A 22,406-nucleotide genomic window follows, 5' to 3' on the forward strand; every position below is an offset into this window, starting at 1 on the left:
AGTGGGCTGGGCTCCCTGTTTTAAAACGCAGTACAGTTTCCTGCCCGGGTGCCTTCACCCCTCCTGCCCTTAAACAGTTCCAACTTCTCAGGAGCGGTGGGCATCCTAGCCAGCCCAACACCGCTGCTCTTGACATAACCAGCCCCAAGGGCACCCATCCTGGGGCCCTGCCCATGCAGCCGGCCTCCTGCAAACCTTCACCACACACAAACTGAGGAGGCCCTGTGTTCTCCTGAGTTCCAATCTGCGCAGGACTGTCTCAATGCTCAGCCCTCCCTAACCCTCCTCCAAAGAAAAAAAAGAAAAGAAATTGTAAACATATATGCAAATCAATGCACTGGCCCAACAGAATTGTTTTAATAATTCACTCTCGTTTCAAGAGGATGGGGGAGGACATCCCAACGTGACCCCAGGAAGCACTTCCTGTCCCAGGGTGGCCAGGTAGGCAAGGGGTGGGTTGGCAGCTGCTGCCCGATGCACACTGCAAGAACAATAAGGATTTTTAGGGGCATTATGACTGAGTCAGAAAACACAGCTGCCCCTGAAAGTCCCTCATTTTTCTTGCTGTCCTTGAACACTCTCCAGGTAAGTAAGCAGTCAACCAGCTGGCCCAGGGGGGCTGAGGTGAAGACGGTAAACCCTCACCCGACGCCGATCCACCACCCTACAGCCAGAGAGCTCTGTGGTGGGTAGGGGGGCTGCCGAGTCTCCACCGTGGCACAATTCTTGCCAATGTTTGGCCTGGCAGGTGGCCAGCCTCACTGCCCCCCACAGCACGCCCAGGAATGACCAGCCTTTGCTCCACCCAGAGCCAATTTTCTAAATGCCGTGCTTTCTGCCCACAACAAGCCATGGACTGGAATGTAAAGGAATCCCAAGTGGACGAGAACAGTCCCAAGAACTAGGGAATGCAGTAAGACCCTCGAGCAGTCATCTGGCCCTTGTGTTCACCTGTGGGGTGTAGAGCCATCTTGTAGAGGCTGAGCACCTGACAAGCCAAGTGAAGTCACAGGCCTACTGTGGCATAGGAATGCAAGAGTCAGCCCCAGACTTCCTCAGAGGTCAAGCTGGGTGAGGGTAGAGAGGAGAATATGGGGTGGGGGGTGGTCATAGCTGCTCGACTCCTAAAGCCCAAGAGAAGAACTACTGAAAGAACTAAGACTTTAGTAAGAGTCGGGGGGATGGGGGCTGAGCTCTGGTTCCCATGGCTTTGCTTTACCCTGTCTCTAAAACGGGTCCAGTTGGAACTAAGCACCCACCATCTCTTCCCTTTTAGAGGACTTAAGAGAATTTCAGCTGTCGTAGGAACAAAGGCTCAGCTCTTGAAAAGCCAACAGTCACAGACCCTCTGTCCCTTGTAGGAGGCAAGAGGGTGCAACATGCGAGAAACAGCACACTGTCCAGCCTTCCCCAGGCTCTAACACATCCTGCCCACTTCATCAGAGGTGGGCTCTGGAAGAGGCAAGAGCATTAGGCTGGCCTGAGTAGGAACGCAGGTCCCCGACCACTACAAAAATAGCCTATAATGGGCAAAGACAGCTAGTATGTCTCGGGTGGCCTTCAGGTTCAAAACAACCAGCTGACAGGCTCTGCTGGGAGGCATAGGTGGGAATAAACTAGGAATGGGGTGAGAGAATGGTCAGAAACTGACCAAGAAGAAAGGGAAGAGGATGGTGATTGATTTCTTTACTTACAGGAGGATGAAAGGGGCTTCCAGAACCAGAGCCTGGTTTATGGGCCTTCTTTCTGGGGTGATCCCTTCTACAGCCCAATCTGAGCGGGCCTCCAGGGCAGCAAAGGCTCCCCTCTATAGGCCCTGGGCTTTTGACTCCTCTGAAGCTCATGGTGCAGAATGCCACCCATTGGTGGATCACTTGTGCCCTGAAGCCAGGCCATTCCACTCAGGCCCCCAGGCCCAGGACCTGCCCAACTGGCCACTGGGAACATGCCCCACCCACCCTGACACCCCACCTACCTTGACACCGCACTACCCGTTGGGGGCCTGTCACCAGTCATGCTATGTGTGTACCACCTGTAGCCTCTCAGAACATGGGCGGCCCTGCTGCGGTGAAAGCACAGCCCACAGAAGACAGACCTGGTGCCATTCTCTATTTACTTGCTGTGTGACCATGTATAAGTCACCTCACTTCTCTGTGCCTTGGCTTTCACATTTGTAACTAGGAACAAAGAAGAAGCCCACTTTGCAGGGCTGTGGGAGGATTGAAGGGAAATAAATATACCAAGCACTTAGCAGGTTCCTGACAAAAGTCTATCACCCTCTCCAAGTGGTTTCCCCTTCCCCCTCCGACCCCAAGGGCGGGGGCTAGGCCAGGACCCCCTGGGAGTTGCCAAAGACTCATATCACGGAGAATTCTTCCCCTCTTGGAAGAGCAACTGGGACAAGGTTCTGGGCATAGGCCTTGCTGCTCCCTGAGCACTACGGTAGCACCTTCACCCCACAGCACAGGACCTTCCTTGTCCAGACTGAGAGGAAGTATGCCCAGAAACCTAGCAGCCTGGCTACCGCCTTACCCTTGCCCAACTATGTTATGACAACTGTCCTCTCGCCCACAGCCTTCTACCCTAACCAAGATCATGGCCATACACTCCTCCAGCAAAACCCAAGCTGTCCCCTACACACCAGGACCAAAGCCATCTGAACCACTCAACAACATGATCGTGCTTCGCCTGCTCAGAAGCCCCAGCCCTCAGTTTGCACAACTTCCATGTGAACTGGTCCTGCCACCTGGGGTGCACTGGCTCCAGTACAGCAGGACAGAGTGAGGATGAGACCCAGCTCACGGCTTCACGGCCACAGGGCCTTCTGTGGGCTATTCAACCCCTCTGGACTTTGGTCCACTCCTCTGCAAGATCAGGGTAACTACCTGTTTCGGGGGCCTTTGGGAGGATTTAAGTTCATTCGCATCGAAGGCTTAGAACTCTGCCTGGCACAAAGCATTCTATCAGGGTGAGCGATCATGACTGGCACCCCCTGCTGTGTTCTTCTGGACTCAGCTTCCCTCTTCTGGGTAACCTTTCCTGACCCCAGCCCCTTCTTTCTCCCTGCTCCCCCTGACCCCATGCTTGTGAAGCTGCTTTACCTACTGGCCTCCCAGCTGCCCAGTCCTCAAACCACATACATCCCAATCACACACTTATTAGCAATGCTGGCTCCAGGGCCCCAGTGTGCATTGCAAACAGGCTCCCTGTATGATTCTTGGGGACACCCCCAGCTTCCAGCTTCAGAAGCACCGCTCTAAGCCATCTACTCACCTTAGGACAAGCAATGTCCCATGACCCAGATATTCGATAATGAGGTGAGGTGGGGTAGGAGTGGGATGCTGCCCAAGGAGTGGCCAGAGGATGACCCCCTGCCGTGCTAGGCATGTGACAGTGACTGACTTGGGCATGGCTGACAGCAGACTCCACCCCCACCCAATTGCAGGTCCCCTGGCCTTTCCTGAGCCTGGCCAGTGCTGATCACATGTTGATGACCGAGGGCCTGTCCCCGCTGCTGGGGGGGGGGGGGGGGGAGGGTAATGTGTGTGAAAAGCCATCAAGGTTTCCAGAGGAGCTGCAGAGTAAGGAGGCTCCACTCTGAATTTGGAGTCCCTAAAATAGCCAGCAACCCACAAAACCATGGTGGAAGGAAAAAAAAAAAAAAAAGCCAACCAGAGTTATCAGCCCTTGTTTGGAATTTGCTTTAGAAAAAGAAAAGTATGTGCCAGTCCCACCCAGACTAGGGAAGGAAGTGGTTGGGCAGTGGGCAACAGTCCCAAAATGTCTTGGGGGAACCCGTCCTCCAGAGAAGCTCCTGGGCAGACAGGGATGCTGGGGCCTGCAGCAGGGGCTGGCTGACATGGTCTGGCCCTGGGGCCTGCAGAGGCCCAGCATGCTTTGAGTCAGGGGCCAAACTCCCCTGGCAAAGGGAGCTGAGTCAGGCCAGCTAGAGGGATGCTGGTGCTCCAATCCAGGGGAGAGGGCTCTACAGGCCCTTCCCCTGGCACCTACCTAGTCAGCCCCAGGACAGCTGGGCTGGAGTCTCTGCTGCCCCAGAAAACCTTCCTGAACTCGCTGGCCCAATCCACCCATGCTGGCTGTTCACAGGCTGGGATGAACAAAGCCAGGAGACCTGAAACTTCTCTATTAGAGTCCCCAGGTTTACAATAACCAATCTCTCTCAGCCGGAAATTCTTTTGCTAAGAACATCTCAGCTCCTAAATGCTTGTACTCACCCCCTTCGGCTCCCCCCCCCCCACTCCCCCCAAACTCTCCAGCCCTGCCTGGCCTGATGGCGACTGGCCAACATGCCTTGGGGTTGGCGCAGCCCCCCAAAAAGAACTCATCAGTGAGTAGAGGTCCAAGTGCCCCTAGGCAAATTTGGCTCAGAGCCTGAATGCATCTGTCTGTACAAATACCCACTCCTGCTAATAAGGCTGGTCCAAGGAGGCAGCACACTCCTTTCGTCCACAGCCGGAGCCAGGAGTGGGTTCCGCCACCAGAGCCACACCTTTGGTCTCTTTAAGGGAGACTCCACAGGAGAGGGAAACAAGACAAGCAGAGAAGGCACGCAGACAGCTCAGCCAACAGTATGGGAAAGAAGAATCTACGTTTAAAGATGCATTGAGAGATGCCTGGGTGGCTCAGTTGAGTGTCTGCCTTGGGTTCAGGGCGTGATCCTGGGGTCCTGGGCTCGAGTTCTGCATCAGGCTCCCCGAGAGTAGCCTGCCTCTCTCTGTGTCTCATAAATAAATAAATAAAATCTTTAAAAAAAAAGATGCTTTGATCCTTCTCACAGGAGTTGGCAGACTGAAGGCCCGTGGGCCAAACCCACACCACCTCTTGTTTTTATATATAAAGTTTTATTACAACACAGGTGGACTCCTTCACGTAGTATCTATGACTGCTTGCACACCAAAAGAGAAGAGTTCCAATAGAGAGAAACCCTATTTGGCCTAGAAAAAACTTCACCCACGCCTGTTTCTGAGCAGTATTCACTCAGTACCTAGTGTGCTCCAGACACAGAACACAACAGTGAGCAAAATCTCTGAGCCTTTATGGGGCTTAAGGCCTGATGAGGGAAGAGCTCCGAGGACTGTGAGGCCTGCTTCTTGGGCATCTGGCCCACCTGTCAGTTGGCCCCTGGCTCAGCCCACAGGCTCCTTCTGGGCCCCCAGCCTGGGGCACAGAGCTGCCATCTCTCACCTAGAACCCTCAGACCATATGTATTTCAGAACTGTTGAGGGGTTTAAAAAGGTAAAGATGCACATACCACATATTTTGCAATACTCCCGCAGGGCAGCACCCCTAATTAAACACATTCACATCTCTGCAATGAAACCCACGAATGTTCACACCCCCTAAGAGAAATACAGATTCTAATGGTCTCAAGTCAGTTTTGGGGCAGGTTTTCCCATGAAATCATTTATAACAACAAACTTCTGGTTTTCAGGTAAGGACCGTGAGCCTGCACCAATTAAGAGCTAAAAAGTACAAATGGATAAAGATGTGGTCTATAAATACAATGGAATAGGGATCCCTGGGTGGCTCGGCGGTTTGGCGCCTGCCTTTGGCCCAGGGCGTGATCCTGGAGTCCTGGGATCAAGTCCCGGCATGGAGCCTGCTTCTCCCTCTGCCTGTGTCTCTGCCTCTCTCTCTCTCTGTCTATCATAAATAAATAAATAAATCTTAAAATAAATAAACAAATAAATAAATACAATGGAATATTACTCAGCCATTAGAAATGACGAATACCCACCATTTGCTTCGATGTAGATGGAACCTGAGGGTATTATGCGGAGTGAAGTAAGTCAATCAGAGAAGAAAAATCATATGGTTTCACTCATACAGAGAATATAAGAAATAGTGAAAGGGATTATAGGGGAAAGGAGAGAAAATGAGTGGGAAAAATCAGAAAGGGTGACCAAACATAAGAGACTCCTAACTCTGGGAAACGAACAAGGGGTAGTAGAAGGGGAGATGGATGGAGGGTTGGGGTGACTGAGTGACGAGCAGTGAGGGGGGCACTTGACGGGATGATCACTGGGTGTTATACTATATGTTGGCAAATCGAACTCCAATAAAAATATATACGACAACAAAAAAAAAGTACAAAAGCTGGATCCCAGCTTCATTCCCTGGTCTTGGCTGTAGTTCCCCACCCCTGCAGACTCTCCCCGTGGCCACCAGGCACAAAGCAAGTACACATGAGGCATGCCCAAAAGATGAACTGAATGAACTATCACCAGGACTTTTTTCCTCAAAGAACAGCCACTGACATTACTGCTGATAAATGTAAAAAAAGCAGCATTTAAAACCTGCCTTCATCGATCTGCTCCACTGTCAGGAGCAAAGAGAAGCAGAAATGATGAATAATTTTTTCAACTCCATGTACTTGAGCTAAGGAAGATGAAACTTTTGTCTGGACACTGTTGCTGCCTGGTGGGCAGCACAGGAGGTGTTTTACTGGGAGCAGGTGAGGGGATGGTAACCAGAACTGAAAACACATGATTTTTTTTCCCCTTTGTGTAATTGCTCTGAACCTCCCTGTGGCCAAAGTTCCATTTGGAAGTCTACAATAATTCATCTCATCACACATTCCTAACAGCTAATTAGAAAAATGTACTAATTGGGTAATCTGGTTTCAGATGTTCTAATTATATTCCTTTGGAGAAGAAAAAAGCAAAAAAAAAAAAAAAAAAAAAACCAAAAAACCCACTACATATTATTTTTATGTACATATAATTTAATAGCATTTCTTCCACCAAAGAGTGTAAAACATCCAGAAAGTTTAAATTATAAGTTTAAAAAACCAAAAACCTCAAGCCTTACGACAGTCATCCTGAAAGAGTATTTTTAATACCCATTATCTATAAACAGTGGAATCATCTACAAAATGCAGTGCTTCTGCAGTAAAGGGTGATAACTTGAAAATATTTCAGCAATACCTCCCATCAGCGGTCCTGAAAGTAAGTGGCTTTCTCCCCTCCCACCCCTCTTTGATGCAACAGGGTTTCAGCATTCTGAAATGTCATACCCTCTGTTTCTTAATAGAGCACTCCTACAAATGACTCCCAGAAATTTCCTCATCGCCTGAGATTTCTAAACCCCAAATTGGGAAAGAGGTTCTGGACTCCACAGATGAGCTCTGCCTAACCCGGCTCTGGGCAGATTTTTAGGAGGGATTTTACTCCAGAATTGGGAAACATGTAGATCCTGACAAAACGCCTGGGGTAAGAAGGTGAGAGGGGATGTTGGCTGGCTGCGAAGGGGCCTGCACGCTAGAGCGCCGGCCTGGGGCAGGGCATCCCTCCCAGAGCCGACCGCCTGGGGGGCGGGGCCAGCGGCCGTGGGCGGGGCCAGCCGGGCCCTCCCAACCAACCAGAGCCGCCTGCGACCTCCAGGACTATATTTAGTCAGGGCTGACTGCCCTCCACGGGGCGGGGCGCCCAGCGCGGCCACCTGCGAGCCCCGGCGCCTGCGGCCCTGCCACCGCGGTGCCGACGTGCTGGGACACCACGACTCCTGGTGGAGAGGGCACAGGCATCCTCTCTGGCATTTCCTCCAGCCCTGGCGGGGCACACGTGCTGCCCATCTGACAAATCCAGTCTGCCCGTCTGCCCGACCAGGAGGGACCACGCTGGGCACGCATGGCCCGGCCACAGGCCCGCAGGCCGGGCTGCGGAGAGCACCAGGGGCCCGCAGTGACACCGGCCCTGGCACGGGCCACTCCAGTTAGTTTCACTTTCTGGCTTTCATCCTGGGCCAACTCTCACCCTGATGCAAGAAAATCGCCTTTGAATGCCAAGAGAGAAAAATCCTCAAAAATGTTCCTTGTCATTTGCTTTTTTTCTGAGGACACGGTTTTCCTCTGAAGACCCGGTAACAGGCTTTGGTGAAAACCCCAACTGCGTAACTTCAGTCCCCCGGGCTGTTCAACTCTAATATGATTACACATCTAAATGCAATAAACGGGGCAAAGTGGTATTATTTTTCTGGGAAAAACCAACATCATAAAAGGGTCTTTATTGAATCAAGGGCCCCAGAACTGTTCTCTTGCCTAATTATGGCTCCCCAGTGAATGAGGCCCGGTTTCCAGGCAGGAGTCCTCACAACTCCCCAGCCCAAAGGGCAATGGAATATTTGTCGCGACTTGTCTAATTACAACAAAATTCACCAAAAGGACGAAAGGGAGGATGCCAAGTAGGTTGGCAGCAGCCCCATCCCCCCACTCGGGAGCTGGAAAGAGGGGGAGCTGGTTCTCCAGCCCACTTCTATTTAAGGAGCAGCCCCCCTGCTCCACCCCACCCCTCACATTCAAGTCAAGGTCCTGGACCCCGCGCCCCTTCCCACTGTCAGTGCTTAAGTGGTTTTCCAGCACCTAGCACTGCCCCTCTATCCTCATCTATATAGAAAAGGCCCATCGACGAAATGTGATATATTGCCAGATGGTTTAACGTTCAGTGACTTGGCCAAGGTTAGTGTGCGTCCAGACCTGAGTGACAATGACTGCTTGCTCTCACCAGACACAGGAGAGGCAGGGGAAGAGAGAGGGAGACCCAGGCCAGGGGAGGGTGAACCCCCCACGCTGACCAGCTGGGAGCACGTGGTCTGGTTGACTTTTCTCAGATAGACAGCGGTCTGGCTAGGCAAGTTGGAGACTAACATTTTGCTCATATGCAAGTCCTGGTTCCAAGTATCTGTTTAATCGCCCTCAAAGTTCCCAGAGCAAAGATACATTTTCCCCGCCATGTTTTTAAGCTCACAACAGCAAGCTCTGTGGGAAGGGATTCAAGGGAATGTTATCTCGACTCTCCTACTAACCTGTGTCTTCACATGGGCAGAGGAGAGGGACTGCATGAACCCACCCCCGGGAGAGTCAGCAACACGCCCCCCACCCCCCACCCCCACATACCAGGCTGTAACCAGCATGTCTCCCTGAAGAAGCAATGACTTTTCTGCTCCCATCCCCCAGCAAGGGCTTGCTTTTCTCCCAATATTTTCTCCTCGGATATTAAGCCAGCAAGCTGCTTGCCAGGCTCAGGTTGTCTTTCCTCGACCTCACTGGGGTTTCTTCACTGGCCCCACAGGCCCTGGGATGAACTACTGGTGTCACTCAAGAACAGCTACACAGAACAGCTACACGTACTCCCCTCCCATCCAGCACACCTGGCCTTTCACATGCGTATTCTCATTTGATCCTCTGGTCCTATACAAGGCAGGCGTGTATCATCACAGCCAGGAAAACTGAGTCCCAGGAAGGCATGTCACTGGTCCAAGGTCACTCAGCTAGTCCATGGGAGAGCCTGGTTTCCAACTGCAAAGCCTACACCCTTTGGCCAATGCCTGCCTTCAGCAGGGAAGGATTTTTGTCTTCCACCAATCTTTTGGAAAGCCGGGTGCCAACAGCAGATAAGCAGCAATGCAACGCACTTGTTTTTAGGAGAGTGGGGGAGATCTACCTCGCAAAGGACAGGGAAAGAGAAAACTGAAGAGCAGAATGAATGCCTCAGTCACCAAGAAGGACAAGCTAGCTCTTCCCCTGAACCCCACACACCCGAGGGCAGAGATCCAGTGAGAGGAAGTGAGTTTCATGAGAATGAACCACAAAGTCTTCACAGACTGATCCAAATTTCCCAGCTGCACATTTCGGAGTCCCTTCCCCACCCCTCCAAACCACAGCCCCAGGTTCTAACCTTGTGCCCTCATCTGTGCCTCCTGGCCCAGAATCATGGAAGAAAGTTAAGGCTACAAGGGGTGTGTACACTACATTAAGCCCAATCCTCCACTTGAACGAGAAGGGGCTCTCCAGCCCAGAGTGGCAGAGCAGAGATTAAGATCAGGAGATGGTTCTTTCCACATAGCACCTCCCTCCCTAGTTCTCCTGGGCAGCAAACACAAGGGGTCTGGCTACAGGGCGATTTCAAAATTCCCCAGATTTCAAAATTCCCCAGACCGTGCCAAAGGGAGGAGGGAGAGAGCTGAGCAGTGGGTGAGAAGTCACCTGCTCCGTGGCCGCTGTGAGCCCAGCCTGCTGCCCACGGCCAGGGAGGACTACGAAGGTCTCTAAAGCACTGAAAAGATGATGGTCTCTCTTAAGCACTGGGTTGAAATTCAAAATAAAAACATCACTGAGCCATAAAAAAAAAAGTATAAGGAAGTCCAACAAAATTCTGATTTTTGTTTCCCGTGTTGATTACTCTGCAGTATTTTTTTTTTTTTTTGGAGTATCAACTTATTTCTTTCTACCACCATCCCCACTTTAATTTCGTACCCTGCTTGATGGATACCCCACTAGAGTACGTTAGCTCCCCACTGGGTCAATGAAGTAGCAAGCCAAAAGCAGCTGTGGCAATTCACCTTTCCTGGGGCCCTTTCACAAAATGTGCTCGGTGTCAGAACGCCAATCTTTGGGCCTTTCAGGCTGGATGTATTGCAGAGCAGATGTTCCAGGTGGCCACATGGGCACATCCAGGGTACTTTAAGTACTCTGTGCTGGCCCATCCAACCCCACCCACCTCCTGTTCCACAGCTCACATTTGCTGCCTCCCAACCTGGGAAGCCCCACTGCACCAGGAGTCTCCTGCACGGCAGCCAGGAGATGCTGGGGGAGCCTCTCCCCTCTGGGCCTCAGCCCCAGCCACGAGAGGACTAACCCCAGCCGGGGCCTGCCCCCTCCACAGGCTGGTAGACAAGAAAGGTGGAGCCAGGGGAAGAGGCTCCCAGGCATCATCTCCACTTTAGGATTACAAAGCTGCTGTTCCCAGTGGGTTAAGTAGCTTGCCCAAGGCTACATATTTAGACAGCAAGGGAGACAACCTTCCAACCTGCCAGCCCCTCACAAGCCTGAGGTCACAATCACTCTACACTGTTCTCAACCAACACGTATACACACGCAGATCCCAAATAAGAGAGCCGAGGAGATGAGCACGTCAAAGGTCCACTGGTGAGTGCCAGGCACCGAACCTCCATTGTTCCTATAAGCCTCACCACAACATGACATACCCCCATTTACAAGGGAAGGAATGGGCACAGAGAAGTTACTTGCCCAAGGCCACTCAGCTGGCAGGTGGCAGTCAGGACTCCAACTCGAGCTCGTCTGGACCTAAGGTCTGTCTTCATGGCCCTCACAGTAGGCTGCTTCAAGAAAAACCCGTCACAGAACTCAGGCTGACCCCTTGCTCCTGGCACAACTCTTCCACAGATCTGTCACAGATTAGGAGCACTGCACTTTCGGTGTAGAAGAGCCGAGACGGGCCAGTGACCACCCGGTGGCAAAATCCACTGGGTGCGGGAGCATCACCCAAAGTGCAAAGCAGGGGCCAGAATCCTGACCTTCGCTGAGGGTTCAGAAAACTTGGCTTTTGGGCAAAGGCAGACCTGGCAAAGCAGCTCAGAGGCCACTTTCAGGGACAGCCACCAGCACGCGACCCTGGAGATACTTTTAAGTATCAGAACTTCCAAAGTTGCTAGGACATGGGGATGAGATGAGAGGGCTGGCTTCTCCCAACACTTCCTTTGCCAATCCTATCCTGCTGAACAAAAATGGATCTTTAATCTTTCCTAGGTTGGGATTTTTCTTTAAAAAAAAAAAAAAAAAAAAAAAAGCTACAAAGGCGAGGTTAATTATTCACCAAGCTGCAATCTACTTAAGAACTGAGGGAATACAAGTTTCCTCCCAGGAGGCAGGACCAGGTGTCCAGCTGGATTTTAAGTCTTCCATGGGTCTCCCTGGGGGTCTGGTTGAAACCCGTCCCTCCCACCAGCTTTCCACCCAGCATTTAGCTGCTTCCAGAGTAGAAGACGGCTTCAGGGCACACAAGTCTGCCTTGTAAGCCTCTTTCCCTGTGGAGCTAAGAGGTACCTGGCTAACAGGTACTTGGGGTGCTGCGGGGGTGGTGGGAGGGAGGCATCTGTTTCAGGGACTAATGAGAATTCAAAAGGGACAGAAAAATCAAAAGGCTCTCAACCAAAGCATAATTCCTAAATACAATGGCTTAAATCAAAGCACAAATCAGCTGCTGGGGGCCAGGCCAGCCCAGCCCACTGTGTGGCTGATTCAGTCACATTCTGCAAAGGAAAAATCCCGAAAAGGAAAAACGTAATCACTCACTTCCCCCAAAGCAATGAAGCACCAAGGCATTTCCTAAAAATCCCTAAAACCCAGGTCAGCCCCAGCTATGCCCAAGGGAAAACTGCCAGCCACCTGAACCAGTCCAGGAACACTCCCGGCTCCTTATGCTTGATTCCCAGGACTTCTGTCCATGATCCCAGCGTCTGTCCCTTCCAGGGTGGGTGTGAATCAGCCAGCTGGGCCTGCTTTTCCACATCCCATCCCTCCAGCCCAGTTCTGTGGGGTTTTTTTTTTTATGACCACATAACATTCTGGAGATTTCCACTTCATTTACTTTAAGATACTCATCCCCAGGGCTGGGAGAGGCGTGCGTTCAAAGGGAGAACTTTGTTTTCCCAACCTGGTTCAGTACTCCAGAGAAGAGAGCGATTTTTCTTTCTTTCTTTCTTTCTTTTTTTTTTTTTTTTGAGAGCGATTTTTCTTAAATAGGGTAAGGCCTCCAGTTGAAGCTCCCTAGCCCACTCTTAGACAGTTCTGCCTCGACACTGAGAATTTGTTAAGATAACCTGTACGCTTAGATACCCGACCAAACAAACTTTTACACATAATTGTGGCATCTGCACTTACACAAACTAGGGCATGCAGGACAAACCTCACACTGAAAACATGCAGGCCAGCTGCATGGCAAGGCTGTGTCCACTCCTGGATTCACAGGCCCAACCTTGCCTCAGTGACCCCATAGCCCATGGGGTTCCCCTCCACATACCTGACCCCCTCCGTTCAGGCCCCCACATGACCACCAAAACAAGGGCAGAGGCTACATAGGGTTCCTGCAAAGTCCACTCCATACTAAGCCCACAGAAGCCTGTAGGAAAACCTTCCAGATGGAGGTCTGCGCACAACTTCCAGGGGGGGGGGGTTGGCCAACCTGGCTGGAGTGACTTCTCCCTCACCCTCCTCCTGCTTCTAGAAAACTCTCTGGGTTTCCAAAGCCAGGCGGAAGGGGGCCCAAGGTGCCCTGTTTTTGTCAGCTTGCCCTTCAGACTGTTCAGGTCACCTCACCGCGTGTTCCCAAATGTTTTTCCGAGGTCCCCACTGCCAAGATAGCCAAAACAAAATATAAACAAAAATAAACAAAGTCCCAACGCCCAAAAAACTCGAGGTTTCCGGGGCTGGTAGAGTTATTCTTTTGGGGGAGGGGGCCTAGAACAAAGTGCTCGGGTAGAGGGTGGAAGAAGGGGGAACCTCAGCATAAAACCCGAGAACTCCAGCCACAGTCAACACCAGTTGCATAGATTGGGGAACAAAAGAACAGTCCCACAAAGATGTATCTTTGAACAAACGGTGGTGGAAGGGAGCGGCAGGGGCTAACCCTCCACACCCCGTCCCATGTGCCCAGGGACAAGTCCAGAAATCGGTGATCCTCCCCACTTCCAAGCTCAAGGCAGCCGCCCCCCGGGGCGCGGCAGGGCAAGCCCCAGTGGGGGAATGCGCGTGGGGAGCGGGGGAGCTGGGGCGCCCGGGGGCTGGGGGTCAGGAGGCCTGTCTCCCCCCCAGTCCACATCCGCCCCGGCGGGAAGGACACCGACCTGACACCGCCTGCACACAGTGGCCGAGTTAAAGTTCTGAGCACATTCCCGCTGTGGCTGCGAAGCACGGGGATCCCCGGAACGTGCACGCGGCCCGCGCCGAGCGCCCCGCGCCCACCCTCTCCGGTGCGGCCCCCGCAGGGTCCCCGCTCCCGCTGGGCGCCGAGCTCCCGCCCTGCCGGCCTGGAGCTTGGAGAAGCCGCCGGTCCTGGGGGCCGAGGACTGGGACTTTGTAGGCCAGTTGAACCGACACCCTCATCTCGCCCGCAAAGACCCAGCCCTCGGCTCCCGCGCGTCTCCGAGTTGGCGGTGCGGGCCCGGCCCGACGGGCTCCCTCCGGCCGGATCCCGCCGCCCGCCTTCCGCGGCGCTGGGTGCCCCCGCGGCGTCCGCCCGCGACGGCCCCCGCCCCGCCCGACCTCGGCCCGCGGGCTCCGAAGCCGGCCTCCGGGGCGCTACGCGGCGTCGTGGCTTCCCGGCCCCCCCGGTGCAGGCCGAGGGCCGGGGGGGGACCAGCCTCCCCCGACCCCGCTCCCCCGCCGACAGCGCTCGACTCACTCGCCGAGGAACTTCGCCGCGACCCCACTCCGCGCCCGCGAGGCCCAGCCGCGCGCCGCCTCGGTTACCTGCGCTCGGATCCGCGGGGCCGGGCCGGGCCGGGCCGGGGCGCGGCGCCTCCCACCGCAGGCCGCGCCCTCCCGCACCGCCGAGCCCGCGTCGCCGCCGCGGGGGGTCGGGGAAGCCGCTGCGAGCGGGGCCCTGCTCCCCGACGTCCCGGGGGCCCCGCGCGCGCCCGGCCCGGGGCGGGGGCCTCGCTCAGCCCGCCCGGCCCCGGGGGCCGCCGCCGCCGCCCCCTCCCCGAGGAGCGCGAGCCCGGCGCCGCGGGGAGGGGAGCGGGGCGGCGAGACCCCTCGAAAGTTGGGGGCGCTCCTCTCGCCCGCTCGCGCGGCCCTAGCCAGCTCCACGTGCTGGTGACACATCAGGAAGGCTGCGCCCCGCGGCTCCCGGCGGGCGGACGCGGCCAGCGCCCGCCCGCACCGCCTCCCGGAGCCGAGCGGCCGGCGCCCCGCCCCGCCCCGCCCGCCCTCCGCCCGCCCCTCGGCGGCCCCGCCCCCGCCCCCGCCCCCGCCCCCGCCCCCGCCCCCGGCCGCGGCGCCCGCTCGGGGCTGAGGCACCCGCGGGCAGACGCGCGGGCGGGGGCGGGGGCCGGGGCCGGGGCGCCCCTCTGCCGGGCTCCCGAGCCGCCCGACTCGACCGACTCGACAGTTTCGAGTGCCTTCCTCCCAGGCACGCAGCCCTTCCCGCCCCCGAGCTCCAGTAATTTTCCCTCTTCCTCCTCTGACCGGTCCGAGCGGCTGCCGGCGCGTCCTCGCGCGAAGGCCGGCGCGGAGAGCCCCCTGCCGGCCACGCTGCTCCTGGGCCGCGGCCCCGCCCCGGCGGAGCGCTCCCGCGGCCTGCCTCGACCTCCCGCTTTGGAACCCGGAGCCGGCCGGGCGCGTCTTGCCGCCTTCGGGGACCACAACCGACGAGATAATCAGCGTCAGGCGCCCAGCCTGGGAACCGGCCGCACGCTCCGTTGAGATGTTAATTCTGTGTTTTCTCCCCCCATTCCCCCCCCCCCCCCCCCCCCCCCCCCCCCCCCCCGGTTCCTGCAAACAACCGCTTTTAACTGCGCTTTCTGAAAACCTGAGCTCCTCTGGGGGGTCTGTGGGGAGAAAGGGTGGTAGAGAAAGGCTGAGACGCCCAGAGAGTGTTCCCAAGATTGGAGAGGTCGGAAGTCAGTGGGATCCCCTTTGTGGGGACCTGCTGGCCCACTCCCTCTGGACACGCCAGGACGTCGGCGGAGTAACTGCGTTTCTCGTCTGAGAGCGGCCTGGAGTGTCCGCGGGCCTCTCCAAGATGCCCATCCTCAAAATGGCAGGGTTCCAGGGAACATGAAGGAGACTGTAAGAGGGGATGCTGGAGATCCAAATCACTGCTGAGATTGAATGCCCCTGCCTCGCTTCAGATGGAGCCTTGGGGTCTCATCTAAGGAAAATAATAAGACATACCTGTTTGTGGTCTGATATGGATATTGGCTACGTTCCTATCTTCTCCTTTCTGGCTTCACCAACCCAAAACATGGCTTAAAACCTCACGGCGGTGGAAGTTGACTGGTTTATCTGCTCAATTAACGGGCTCCCCCCCACACGCAGGGAAGATGCCAGGACGAGGCAGACAGATGTGCGGGAGCAGGTCCTCCCAGGAGAGAGTGGCTCTAGGAAGGACGGAGGGCAGATGGCGGCCAGGCACTGGCAGAGGCACCCAGTGCTGGGGCAGCCTGAGCCGGCCCCAAGCGTCTGTAATCCTCATTTTGAGGGAGCCTAGGATTAGAAGGGAAGAAAGAGGAAGATGCCCTGACATTGCTGGTGATGCTGCCCATGCTAGAGGGGGCCTGGGGTTCATGCTGTTTTTTCTTCCCCTTTTATTGCTCTCTCTAAATCTGACAAACCCTTTGGATCTCGGAGCTTGGAGGAGCCTGGAGGAGCCGGTGCCCTGGGGGGATGAAAGGGCAGGGATGTAATGGGTTTACCCCAGCGCTGATCCCAGAGAAGCCTGCAGAAGATTAAGATTTGCTCCCTGAGCTAGAAATCTCCCTGCTACCCCCTGACCACATCAAAGCACATGGCCATGGGGGGCACCTAATCCCATCAATGGAATCAAAGCTAGACTCGAAAGGAGATTCTGCGGAGTTGGCACAGCTCACAAGACAAAGTTAGATACTGGGCCCTGGCCTCCACTGGGGGTTCCATCCCCAAAAAAGACCCAGAGCCAGTCCACAAGCAGACAGGGGCTGTCCTTGAGGGGGCACGGTGGGAAGGCTAACCCCAAGGACGGGGAAAGCTGGACAGTGGGCCGGGGCTGGCTTGAGTCTCACAGCTCCTCCAGCCGTACTTGGAACAAGTGCTTTCACTGTGACACTCCTGACCACCAGCGTCCCTGAGCGTTATCCTCATGTGTGAGATGGTTTCAGGTTGAAAAAAATGTGCTGTATTTTTTTAATGTAAATGTCATGAATGTTGTTGTCACGATGAGGCAAAAAATAAAGTGAGCCAGCTCACAGCCAAGGATTCAGCCTATACAAGTACAAGTGGCATTCTGATACGGCCAAAACGGGGACAGTGGCATGCCAGTTACAGAAGCACCATCTAAGGGCAGTGGCTTCCAAATTTCCGGTCACGCCCCGTGGTAGGAGATATCTATACCCACACACAAAATGTCTCATTGAAACAATTTTTACACACTTGAAACAATTTTGTTATCCTATTCTGTTCCGTTAAAAAAAACGTGCTGCCCGCAAGCCATTAACATTTCCTTCGTGCTCCACACATGGTGACGTCCTGCAATTTGAGAAATATCGCCTTAGAGAATGTGCCAAGATGAGATAGCTCTCAGTGAGAAATTTCTAGGTGCCAAGACCCTGTGCTTCTCCTTACGTTCTGACGCTGGCCCTCGGTGGGTATTATTATTATTGCCCACATTCTAGAGGTGAAATTACTTGCCAGGGTCACTGCAGAGACCAGCCCCTCTCTGCCCAGTTCCTCCCGGGTCCAGCGTACCTTCCACCAGCTGCTCCAGGGAAACAGCTCAGAGAAGCCCAACATCCAGAGCCATTCACGTCGCCTTTGCCTTCTCCAAGTCTGCTCGGGCTTCTGCCCCTTTTGCATGCTCCTCCACACAAATGACCCCTAGGAGTTAGGCTCTTTAGCAAGCCGGAGCCCTTGAGGGAGGTGGGGGAGGGGAGGGCGTGCTGTGACACGGACACTCTTAAGGTCCCAGACACTCCTGCCCACATCCATCTCCATGGCTCCCTCCAAGGCAGGGATCCACCTGCCTTGAGGACAAAATCCCAGAGAGCTGGAGACATTGACCTTGTTTCCCCACCCCCACCCCGTTCTAGATTCTTCCCTAGGTCTTCCTTGGCTGACCTATTTTAAACAGCAGCCTCCTTCCCCATCACTTAGCATTTTTCCCTTCACTCAGTCCTTTCCCGTCTGATGTGCCACATATTTTGCTCATCTAAGTACATGTTGTGTCTCCTTGCTGATCTTTGCCTCCACCTGCCAGAATGTAGGCTCCACAGGGGTAGGAATTTCTGTCTGTTTCATACGTTACTGTGTCCCAGTGCCTGGCATATAATGCACACTCAGTAAATATTTGCCGAATGCCTTTGAGGCCTGCCTACACTGCCCTGAGAACCTAGCTTTGCTATTATTGGATGGGCTGGACTACCCTAAACCCTCAGCAGGGGCCCCTAGGGCCGAGCCCCCGCAGAGGCACTCTCTCCAATACTTACTGATTTCCCCAGTCGACTCTCAGAGGGGAACCACATCCCCCAAGGGCAGATGGGCCAACATTGACTGTGGTCTCCAAAGCCCAAACCACGCAAGGTATTTCATATACCTTCATATCACTTCATGTTGCGGTATTGATTCTCCACTCCTGTACATGAACACCTGCCACGTCCCTAACAACACATAAAGTGCTGTGGGGTGGTGGGGCTGGAGGTGGGGGTGGAGAGGATACAGACACTGATATTTACTGATTTACTGATACAGACACTGGGCTTGCGGAGGTGAAATGATTTACCCAAGGTCACTCCGTGCTGCATTCTTTCTGCTCAACTTCCTCCTCCGGACCATCCAGCCTATCAGATGCAACGTCCCAGTCCCGACTGTGCTGGCTTCTTTCCAGCTTCCTGCCATCAGCCAGAAAGAGCTCTGACACAAGGCACGGCATAGTTTGTTCAGATGGCAATCTACATGCATTTTGTTTCCCAGCCCAGATGGCTTGGACACAGGGGAGAGCCCCAAGGCTCAGGAGAAAGACAGGCTGGGCACAAAAGTCCTTACTGCCGAGAAGCCATCCCGGGGATCACTTGGTCCTGTCAACATTTGGGGTCTCTCGTGCCTGTGCCACCTTCAATCAGTTATTCTTTGCCTCTCGGCCTCTGTGTCATCACTGACACAACTGGAGCAGGATCTTCGCTGTGGTTTCTCCCGGCTTGCCTATTCCTTTGCCTATTCCAAAGAAGTTGTTGACTTTTTAAAAAATTGTTGACTTTCATTCATCCAGCCAACATATAAAGAGCCCCTTTATCTGTCTAGGTCACTCAAGAAGGCACAACGCTTGCCCACAGGCAGCAGCGGAGGAGTACATTCCCCGGAAAGGAGTCAATTCTTTCCAGGTGTAGTAATATCACAGTAATGCCAGAGCAGTGCTTCAAGCTGGATTCGGTTTTTCTGCATGAGGGGGGTTAGGGCGGGGGCAGGTGGTCTGACATTCTGCTTGGGTTATACCCTCTGGATGTGACCTAAGGAGTGAGGCGGAGAGGGTGGGAAGTAAGGTCACACAAGGAGCCCTCCTGGCCCAGGGTCCCAGCCGTCCCAGCCAGGGCTCTCTGAAAGGCTTTCCATGAGCAGGTAAGTGCCTGGACCATGTTAGAGCCCTTGGTTTAGAAAAGCTACTAGTCACTCTCCTGTGGATTCCAACCATTGGACATGTTTGTCTGTGTTCCTCCCTCTATAACCCGAGTGGTCTGGTCAAGCCTCTTATTTTGTCCCTATGTGCTTTGCCTATTGCTGGGGGTGAATATTAGACAAATAAGGTACCTGCTTGGCTCACAGACTGGCAAAGAGATGGGCCATCTCCTGGGTACATGTCAATTAATAATGGAGATGGCATTTCTTTTTTTTTTTTTTTTTAAGATTTTATTTATTTATTCATTCATGAAAGACACAGAGAGAGAGAGAGAGGCAGAGACACAGGCAGAGGGAGAAGCAGGCTCCATGCCAGGAGCCCAACATGGGACTCGATCCCAGGCCTCCAGGATCTCGCCCTGGGCCAAAGGCAGGCGCCAAACCGCTGAGCCACCCAGGGATGGCATTTCCAAACAGATTTGTGCTCATTCTGTGGAAGAGCCTAGTCTGTATTATAAAAGCTAGAGCTTTCTGGATAAACTTGAATGAATCACTTCCCTCTCTTTAACTGCTTCTATCGCTATAAAATAGGAGGACTGGATGGTCATTTTCATTCCTGTCAGGCCATGATTCCAAATTTGTAACTTCTGCCCCCAAGAATGAGGGTGGACCTTTAGTATTTGCTTATTATAAATTCTCACTTTGTTTTTGTTTCTTAATTTGCAATTTCATTTTATGTGCAAGGTTAGAGGGGCCAGGAGGTAAAGAAAAACCTACCCCTGCCTGATGAGCTTCAACCTAGCTCATGGTATTTGAGTGTCAAAGGTGAGTGAATGAGGGCAGAAATACCCAAGACCTTGCAGTGGTCTGGCGAATTCCTATTCATCCTCCAGAACCCAGCCACAACATCACCATCAGGGAAGACGTCCCCAACCCTCCAAACAGGGACCCCACTTATGCCAGGGCTCCTCTATACCAGGTGCTAAAAACCCAGGCATAAGTGAGACACTGTCCCAGCCCTAAGGGGCCTCCCAGCCATGGTGTGAGACTACAGAGAGGTCCTAGACAAGAAGCTGAGTCACTTATTACCTGCGGGAATCAGAGGTTTCTCACACGGGGTTATACCTGCATTTTGCCAAAGACCTGGAACCTGACTCTGATCCAGTGTCTGGATATAGCTGTTGATCTGCAGGACATACCAAGGACAGAGGAGCTTGTTTAACTGCACCAAACGTTACCAGTTAGCAAAGCCCAGACTATGGGAAACCCGACAGGTCAAACAGGCAAGATTCCTCAACTGATACATTGCAAGAAGTGAAAGGGAAAGAAGATAATACTAGTGATTGAAAAGAAAAAAGAGTTTAAAAGATCAGTTTTAAAGATGAACAAAGTTGGGGATGCCTGGGTGGCTCAGTGGTTGAGCATGTGCCTGGGGCTCAGGTCATGATCCCAAGGTCCCGGGATCGAGTCCTGAGTCCCGTATCCCGCATCAGGATCTCTGCAGGGAGCCTGCTTCTCCCTCTGCCGGTGTCTCTGCCTCTCTCTGTGTGTCTCTCATGAGTAAAAAAATAAAATCTTTAAAAAAAAAAAAAAGATGAGCAAAGTTAAATTATAGACTATAAAGATGTACAACTAGCTGATGCGTAAAAATGCAAGAAAATAATCACTAACTAGGGAGTATCATTACTTCTGGCTGTGGGGGCAGGTTGTGATTGAGAGCAGGGGGCACATAAAAGAGATTTCTGGGGTGCCTGGCCAAGTTCTCTGACCTGAGTGGTATTCTTCTTATAATTCATTAAGACACTAACCTGATGTGTGGCTCTCGAATCTGTGTTTTATTGTACAATGAAAGATTTAAAAATCCCTCTCTCTAGGCTGGAATATTGGATTCAAACTGACAGCAGGAGGCAAAATAGATACACTTGCCAAATTGTGCTTTTAAGTTAAATAATAATATTTATGTACAGGAAGGAAGAGGCCTGACCTAAAGTAGTGTATGTTTTTAAAAATATCCTGGAGGTTTCAGCTGCCCACAAATGGCTGCCTGCCGACGTGGCTCTCAAACTAGAAGGCCAGAGGCCCTGTGTTCTGTTCTAGATCCTGGGAGGGAGCAACTGGGAGGAGGTCTGAGCAAGGGAAAACTGACAGTCAAGGGAACCGTTTCTGGAGTAGTCTCTTCAGGGCTGCACGTCACAACTAGAGTAGGAGGCAGGCTATAGGAATGGGGGCCTTTGCCGCTCTCGTCTTGCCCATCAGGGAGCACTGACTGTCCCTCTCTGGGTGGGGGAGCCAGGGTCATATGGACCTTCTCATGAGGTCAGGATGACCAGGCCCCACCGTGAAAGGGACTACTATTTGTCACCACTTGGCAGCCATGAGAGAGATGGGCGGGACAGCTTGAGGTCCTCTGACTTCTCCAAGGTCTGGGCTCCGAGGGAGAAACAGAATTTCAGGCCGCAAGGTATTTAGGAAACATCTCTTTCAACTTTTGAAGGTTGCAGCTAAGCTGAGGTCCAGGGTGTGTTAGTGATTTAATAGAGGTCAGGGCATAAACCCGACACAGGTATCTCTTGCTGCCCAGCACCCCACTCTTTAAGCCAGTGACCGACCACAGGTGAGTGTAGATACCCATGGGCTCTCAAGGTAACCACAAGAACTCTGCTCCCATTCTCACCCTGGTACTTGAAACTGCTCCTCCTTTCCTCGCCCACCTTAACCTGGGTCGCATCCTTGACCTTTGTCTCTGGTCCTTTACCCCTGGAGTCCCGTTTCCTCCAACATCTGTATGTTGACATCTTCTGTACCTCAACCCTCTTTTATTAATTTCAGCTTGGTTCATCGCCCCACCTCTGCAAGGGTGAAATTCTCTGCTCCAGCTGCTACAGGAAACCCAATACCTAACCTTGCAGTTTCTTCTCATCAGGAATCCAACTGAAGGGATAAGATTCAAGGCAATATCCAATAGTTTGGGACCTTTCCTCTTCCTATTTCTGAATATCTGGAATCTGTCTCAATTTGCATTTACTAACAAGTCCGTGATAACACTGAATCCTTAGCTCAGCATTCCCTTCAAAAGCCAAGAGCATTTCTTCCATTTACTGGAGCCTGAGGGAAAAAAATCAATAGATTTCCCTGCTCCCTGAGCCCCACATCCTGTCTTCTGATAACTCCATGCATCACCTCAGAGACTCTGCTGACATTCAATCCACCTGAAGCTCCCCATCGTTAACGGTGCAGTGGGGCCTCTGGAAAGGTAACGTGATTTGGGGTCATATTAACAGAAATA

At 53.3% G+C, this 22,406-nt stretch overlaps 2 non-coding genes across 2 annotated transcripts; both read right to left on the reverse strand.

The window, feature by feature from the left end:
• Positions 1–470: 470 nt before the first annotated feature.
• MIR365-2 (microRNA mir-365-2) lies at positions 471–581 on the reverse strand. The gene has a single exon (NR_049214.1). It is a non-coding gene; the product is annotated as a microRNA mir-365-2 (primary transcript).
• A 13,302-nt stretch (positions 582–13,883) lies between these two features.
• MIR193A (microRNA mir-193a) lies at positions 13,884–13,939 on the reverse strand. The gene has a single exon (NR_049385.1). It is a non-coding gene; the product is annotated as a microRNA mir-193a (primary transcript).
• Between the last annotated feature and the right edge of the window lie 8,467 nt (positions 13,940–22,406).

The sequence above is a fragment of the Canis lupus genome, chromosome 9 (genome assembly GCF_011100685.1).
Source record: "Canis lupus familiaris isolate Mischka breed German Shepherd chromosome 9, alternate assembly UU_Cfam_GSD_1.0, whole genome shotgun sequence".
Lineage (NCBI taxonomy): Eukaryota > Metazoa > Chordata > Mammalia > Carnivora > Canidae > Canis > Canis lupus.